The following is a 7,393-nucleotide window of genomic DNA, read 5'->3' on the forward strand; positions in this document are numbered from 1 at the left end:
TGTGTGTGTGTGTGTGTGTGTGTGTGTGTGTGTGTGTGTGTGCGTGCGCACAGTTGTAGTTCGGTTAGGGGACCATGAGAGTCCTGGCACGGTGCCAACATTAACTGTTCAATGATAGTGGTGACAATGGATGGAGAAGTGAGTGAATGGTTGAATGATTGAATTCACTCATGAGTGAAAGAGTAACAGCACATCCGCCATGTATCGCAGTTGCAAGGACATGTCTGTTAATATTAAATAATTGCAAGCAAATTCACAAAAACACTCTGTTCCTATATGCAACTCATTCTCACTCATCGTTGGCTGCCAGCGTTAAGCCATCTACCACGGATCCAAAAGTAGGACAGGTATTGTGCGGGATCACTGGCTGTTAGTGGTCCCATTACACGGCCAAACGCCTACAGCAGCACAAAGGAACACAGCGATTTAATTCTGCGCGTTGACGTTCCTCTCCAAACAAAACTATTTGTGAGCGCCGAAAAAAACAAAGAAAAGTTTGCATGTCAGTAGAAAGTAGGGTTCTGTTTCTCATGAAGAGTAGCGAAGGGGATCGACAAAAACAAAGGGTGCAGGAAAAAAAACAATATCTCAATCAAACATGAGTTTTCTCTGTGAAGAGCTGCCAGCCAAGAGAAATGGAGCTCATGCGTCACAGGTTCAATTGCACCTTACAGGTGACAGGCCCGCCTGACGCTATACCCTTGGCTCCCCCGCTCACCTCACCTAATAACACACGCACACAGAAGCACACAAACCCATGCAGACAACAAGAGCTAGTTAAAAGGAGGCAAGAAGAGAAGAAAAGGCAGAGTAGGCGAGGAGAAAGTGGGACGTTAGCAAAATAAAAGAAACCGGAATTGGGTGAAAGTTAAAAAAAAAGTGTGGTAATGCGGAGAGCGCATAAGCAATTTGGTAGCGCGAGTGGGGAGCTTAAAGGGAACATCGACAGGAGAGGCAGTGGGTAAAGACCCAGCGCTGCTCAAAAAGGCTGCTCCACCCTCGCTCCTCTCCTCTCCTCTCGCAAATGTTGACAGTACAAGTGCAAAACAGGCTTTGAAGTGTGCTCTGCTGAAGGGGCGCTGTGTACCGAGCTTCGTTTAACGGTGTTACCCACAAAGCATCCCGGGACCTGCTCCTCTCTCCCTGTCTCTCATTCCCTCTTACATTGAACCTTTGACTGTGTTTTGATGATGCCAGTGTGGGCAGACAGGCGAGGCAAAACCAAGGTGGGTGACAGTGAGCAAAAAAAAAAAAAAAAAAAAAAGCAAATAGGCGAGTAAATAACTCAAGTCAAGAAAGGCAAGGGAGCAACATTTTAATGATACTATGTTATTCTGTTTTCCAGTCCTTTCCACAGAGCACAAAACTCAGCGGGTTTCATCTCATGTGACGCCTAATGGAGCATAAGGGTTATTAAATGTTTCCAGGGAAACACTATTGTGTATAGTTCACACATCTGCACATCGGAGGATTCAGCACTTGCTGGGAAAGGAAAGGCATGTCAAGGTGACATAAATCAGTGAGCAAAAAAAAAAACCACTAAGTAAAGAAAGTTTTGCCTATTAGCTGCTGTGGCACGACACATACTGAATAGTGACTAAGAGGCCACTTGCAGTGGAATGTTTAAATTTGTCACAAAAGTGGGGAAGGACACAGCGGAGGAGAGAGAGACCTCTGGTAGATGTAAGTGATGGCATCTGGCAACGTTTCCACCTCTTAACTATCCTGCCTTTGACCCTCAAGTCCAATGAGGCTTCATCCCCAACATAAATGTTTTCTAAAAATATTAACCTGACTCCCCACTGCTCATTAGGCACTAAATTGGAATGCATGCTTATTTTTGTACTGGGGGTTTGATCCAGCTCCCTTACACCATAAAGGGCCACTTGGCATGCTAATTGCCTTGGCCTTACTTACGCACTCCCTAGCTCACATGGCTAATGGTGTCGTAAAACATACTAGTGCACTGACACCTCCCAAACGCCAGGTAGGGAATACTCAGCTCTATAAAGGTGCTCAGTTTTGCCTCGTTTAAGAGGACATGAAGGATTCCCTGATAATGACCGTAACGATAGCCAACGCTGGTAAAAGAGCCAAACCAGCGACAAGAAACCGTTACCCAGGGAGGGACAGCGAGTCTCTCGCGCAGACATGCACTACACATACCATGCCAGCCTTTAGCATTGCTGCTCACAGGGACATAATGATTTAAGTAAACTGTTCAGGTGGTAAAAAAAGGTAACTTTGCCTGTTGCAGCTCCCATGCACCACTGAGAGTTTAGTTTTTAAAGGGTGTTTGACAGAGCTGTTAGGGGCCCAGTGTCATTGATTTAAAGAGCTTGGTTTTCAAGACTAACGTACCTTCCGTTAACTGTACAACCAATGAGAAGTTGGTATTGTTAAATGCAAAAACTCTTTTATGTACACTATTAAAGAGAAATGAAAGATGAGAAAACTATGAGAGTCCTAAAGCTGCTCCAGTTACTGTGGTGCTGTTCAGCGACATACGTTATGATGGACTGTGGCCCAGTGTGGATGCCCTTTATATATAAAGTCATTAGGACCTCATCAGTTCTGGCTGCACTGAAGCACCTCTAAATGATGCGGAACACTGCATTGAAACACCCCGAGCCTGCCTCACACGCACTACTACTGGGAGAGCGTGTGTGTGTGTGTGTGTGTGGTTATGTATGTGCGCTAGGTCACACCGGGTCCCTGAAATAGCACTTCATTAGTCATCCAGAGTATCAGGCATAGTGGGCCCCAGCACCAATGCCAGTGGGTGCTATGGACACGTGCCCGTGGAAGAGACGCTCCATTTGGACCCCAGCATCTCTCTGCATCATCCAAGAGCCTAAAGGGCTTGATCCCCACAGGCGGCTTTGACCCAGTAAGGCGGGGGCAGGCAATGAGGTGAACCCAACATCGCAGGCAGCTGAAGGGACGCATCGCAGAGCAGAACGTTCTGCTCCGTTTTTAGCCAACGACTGCCGAGCGGGGTGTCGTCGCAGAAAATTAACCTTTGGATTCAGTGAGAAAGTGATCAGTGCAGGTCTCAGTTCTTCATCAGCTGACTGAGCAGTGAATCTAAATTTCATTGACCTTATGTTATCAATGCAAACAAGGCTACCCTGCTTTAAATAAAGAAACTAGTCATCTCCAATATTCAATCAACTCTACTTGTACTTTCTGTCTCCATTTCCATCCTCATCTTTTCTCCCTGAAATCTATTCTTACCCCTCTCCCTTGGTCTTTCCCTCATTACTCGGTAAGCCTACGAACTGTCAGTGAAACCTGGCAACAATTACCATTCCAGCAACTGCAGCAATAACTGTTACAGTAGCACTTACAGTATAACTTATACAGTAGGCACAACTCCAGCAGCACGGGCACCAGACCAGAGCAGCATGTCTGCCCCCACCTTCCCTAGCCAGCAGGCCCTCATTAGGGGCCTTGTAAAGGCCTCATACCTGCCGGGCCTGGGCCCCTTCACTGCTCCGCTCCCCCTGTCTCCAGGTGTGTAAGGTGGCTGCACTTCACCAGAGGGGACAGCTTAGGCTCATTTAACCCTGTGGCTACCTGCCTTGTGCCTACTGCTGCAGCAGGCCTCAGTAAACTATGGAGCTGTAAAACTGCACGGGGGCCGAAAGGGGGAGAACACGGGGGGTTAGCGGGGGTGTGTAGGGGAGCAAGGATTATGACCCTGTAAAGATGAAAGAAGTTGCGGCAACAAGCGATCAAAGAGGAAGTGTGTCAGCGCTGATGTGGCAGGGGATTGGTCGTACCAGAGGCCCCGGGTCAGCTTCAGCCTGCATGTGCGTTTAAGTGTGCGTTCATGTGCGTGTGTAGTGAACTCAGCACAGCAGGGCTTAACGGCCACAGCGGACACCATCGGTGCTGGATAACACAACGACTTTCACAAGCTGCCGCTTAATTGCAGTTTAAACTGCACTTTGTCCTGAGCAGCACAGCACGTTACTGTTAACACACACAAACTACACATGCCTACACACCTATATTTTCCCTAACGAAGCATCTGTAGTCTTCAGCCACAAAGTTAATCTGATCTCACGGTTAATGTAGAAGCAAAACCGCATGGGGCTGGTTAACTGTTGGTTTACACTCCGTTCCAATTACTAGCATAGCTGGGAAACAACAGCTAACTGTAATTGTGTGCGAGTGTATGGAGTCAATCAACCTAGTTATATGCTGGGCACTAAACTCACTTAACCTCGTTATCTTATTACACAGCTCCAGCTATGTATGTGGAAATTGAATTAGACTAGGAAGCTATTAATAGGAAAACACAGGAACGACTTTGAAACAATTAGATTAGATGTCTGCATGGCTTAAAGAATGGATAGTCAGTTCACCCTACATGAAAAGTACAACAGTGAGGCGCCAACGGCTGAGAGGAGGAAAAATAAAGAAAGGAGAAAGAGTTAGATAGAGGAGATAATAAAAGGAGCCCTAACCCTTGCCCATGTCTGGGACTGACCGATGTGCTGTCAAAAAGATATCAGAGATGAGACACAGATGAAATTGGAAAGTTCACCCACCACTTGTACATCTGAGGGCACTCTGGACAAAAAGTCTAGCAGCTCGTTGTTATCAATAGTGTAAGGGTCCCGCAGCTTCTTGGTGAATTTATTCACCCCTGTCGAGAGAGAAAAATGGTGGGGGCAAGTAGGGAAGAGATGGAAAAGAGAGGTGGACATCAGCACACACTGCATGTTGAACAAGTTGTTAACACCTTTGTGGTTGTACTCTGAAAATGTGCATCACATTTATTAATTGTCCCCCCCGATACAAAACATTAAAAGCAGCATGAAACATAGAAATTGCATTGCTCTGCCACAGGTTTACTTCGCTACGGTATTTACATTTAACTTTATCTTTACACTTCCAGTACATGGAAATAAACAGTACACATTAGCTCACCCCAGGCTAGCACAATGTATCGTAGAGGGATATAGTAGATGGTGATGGTGGCTGCTCCGAAAGCCACAATGGCCAGCCAGCTTAAGAAAGGCACAGTCCAGTTGAATGTGCTGAAAAGAGAGGAGAAAGACTGTAAAAAAAATTAGGAGGCATGGCAAAGCTCAGTCCAGCCGAACACGCCGAGAAAGAGTAGAGAGAGTGGAGTCAGGGGGGGCATTTTATTTCTTTTCAACCCAAACAAGGTGATCTGGATGCCCCTGCACAGCAAATTCATCACATTCACTGGAACTGTGCAGAGGGAAATAACTTCACCCTGAAGTCTTACAGGTCAGCATAGCAGGGTAAAAATGGGCTATACCTCAATACAAGTCACTCTATCTAATCAGTAAATTGCTCTCAACTTTACAAAAGCACAGGTCACAAATGGGACAGCTTGATTTGAAATGCTTTTAAATATAACCAGTAGGAGTAACCTGTAGCCCGACTCTTTTTTTATTAAGGATTTTAATCAACACTAAAATCCCTTTGCTTTGTATGTATCTATTTAAAAATAGGAGCACCTGTGTATGTAGCAGTGTACAGTGAATGAATGGTTTTGTGTGTGTGTGCATGTGGAGTGATGTGTTTAATCTAGTATGTACATGATTCAGTTAAGAGGTCATGCAGGGTTAAGTGAGATGTGATAGACACAAAGACAGACAGCCTGTGTGTTTGTCTCTCGGGGCTGGGTGTCACGCTGGCAGCGTTTCCTGAGAGCAGAACTGAGTTATACTCGGTTAGGCTGGCAAGGCTAAGCGGGGCAACCTGGCACTGCAGAAAAAACACTGGGACATGCGGAGCTGAGCGAAGCGGGCCCGATGCCGAGGAGCGGGCTTACGACTCACTTCTTTATCCTCTCGCCATAGGAGGCCACTTCATCCAGTGCATTCTGCACACTGATGCACACGTCCTGAATGGCATAAAGCTTGTTCATGAAGCCCTTTCTCTCCGAGTCCTGTAAGAGGACAGATAGAGATGTAGGCGAGGGAGAAAGAAAGCAAGGGTGAGGGAGGAAGAGATGGAGAGAGACAGTGAAGAGAGGGGAGCAGAGAGAGAGGAGAGAGACAACAGAGGCTGGGCACAGGCATCTTTGTGAAAACAATACATTTTAAATAGCGGCGAAGATTTGGGGTGGGGAGCCAAATCACTGGATATCCTGCACGAACTGACGGAGTGCTTTAATAGAGATACAAAGTCGGCAGAACAAATCAAAAATGCTCACACAGGAAAATTTGAATATGTGAATAGAGAGGCAGAATTAAAGTGAAAGCCGAATCTCTCTCTCTCTCTCTCCCTCTCTCTCTCCCTCTCTCTCTCTCTCTCTCTCTCTCTCTCCAAGACAGCTAGGAAGACCGGGCAGAGCCCTCTTTTGGTCTGCTGGCTGGCACACTGATGATGTCACCAGCCGTGACATCATTAATATCCTTATTAAACGCCGTCACCCACCATGAAGAGCTCTTCCTTTTCAACTTTTGATGGTTGAGAACACAGCGAGGAGTGGGGGGGGGGGGGGGGGAGAAACCACAAACTAGTCAGACAATCTAAGATCTACAATCCCCTCATACTGAAACAAAGTGAAGAAGTCATGCAACAGTCAACGAGCTGCCCGCTGACTGAGTGACAGCAAAGGGACAGGATGGATCTGGACAGAATGAGGCGACGGAGAGTGATCGAGAGCCGTTGGCTGAGTGAGGACATGAACACGCAGACTGGATGTGAGCTGGATGTGAGTGGTGGGCATGCTTGGCAGACAAAAGGGGGCACATAACAAGAAGAGGAGGACTGTCTGTTGTCAGAAGAGTTACAAGAGCATCCAGTGGTACTAGTAGGGGTGGGGAGTTTGTAATATGGCTATGGTAGACTTATATTATCGGATCATCCAGGTCCAGTATGTTACCACATCAGCAAGTGGACAACTCTGAAGAAAAGTTGCTGGTATAGTGACAATACATTTTGTTGTATTAGGGGGAGGGTGGAGGTTGCTGGTATTTTCTGAGTGGTTGAATTAATGTGCACTTTTCAACTATTGTTGAGTATTTGTTAAACAAATGAACACATGCAAATAAAAGAATCCTTCATAGTTCACATAAGAAATAATCTGGATTTCATACAGCTGGGAAAATAAGGATATCACACAGCTGTTTAATTAATCGACAAAAAAAGAGATAGAAAAGTTCGAGAAACCAAAAGATTATGGCGCAACCCTACAGGGCCACCAAACGTCTCTCTATGTGAGAGAAACAGCAATGGCCGTGTAATGATGAAGATGGATGGCCATTGTTAGATTAGAGAGGTAAAACTCAGAGTAATCCTCATCATTATGCCCAAAGAAGACAGTAAAGTAGTCAAAGACATGAAACCTCAGGACCCCAGAGGCCTTTACCACATTTCGCTCCTTGAGGCCGGCCAGCCC

General features: G+C 46.2%; 1 long non-coding RNA gene across 1 annotated transcript; it reads right to left on the bottom strand.

The window, feature by feature from the left end:
* Nucleotides 1-6: 6 nt before the first annotated feature.
* LOC116377789 (uncharacterized) lies at nt 7-7,387 on the bottom strand. The gene is made up of 3 exons (XR_004212242.1): nt 5,826-7,387; nt 4,942-5,051; nt 7-4,657 (listed from the first exon to the last, which is right to left on the bottom strand). It is a non-coding gene; the product is annotated as an uncharacterized LOC116377789 (long non-coding RNA).
* Nucleotides 7,388-7,393: the final 6 nt, after the last annotated feature.

The sequence above is a fragment of the Anarrhichthys ocellatus genome, unplaced genomic scaffold (genome assembly GCF_004355925.1).
Source record: "Anarrhichthys ocellatus isolate YVR2014 unplaced genomic scaffold, GSC_Weel_1.0 scaffold1681, whole genome shotgun sequence".
Classification (NCBI taxonomy): domain Eukaryota; kingdom Metazoa; phylum Chordata; class Actinopteri; order Perciformes; family Anarhichadidae; genus Anarrhichthys; species Anarrhichthys ocellatus.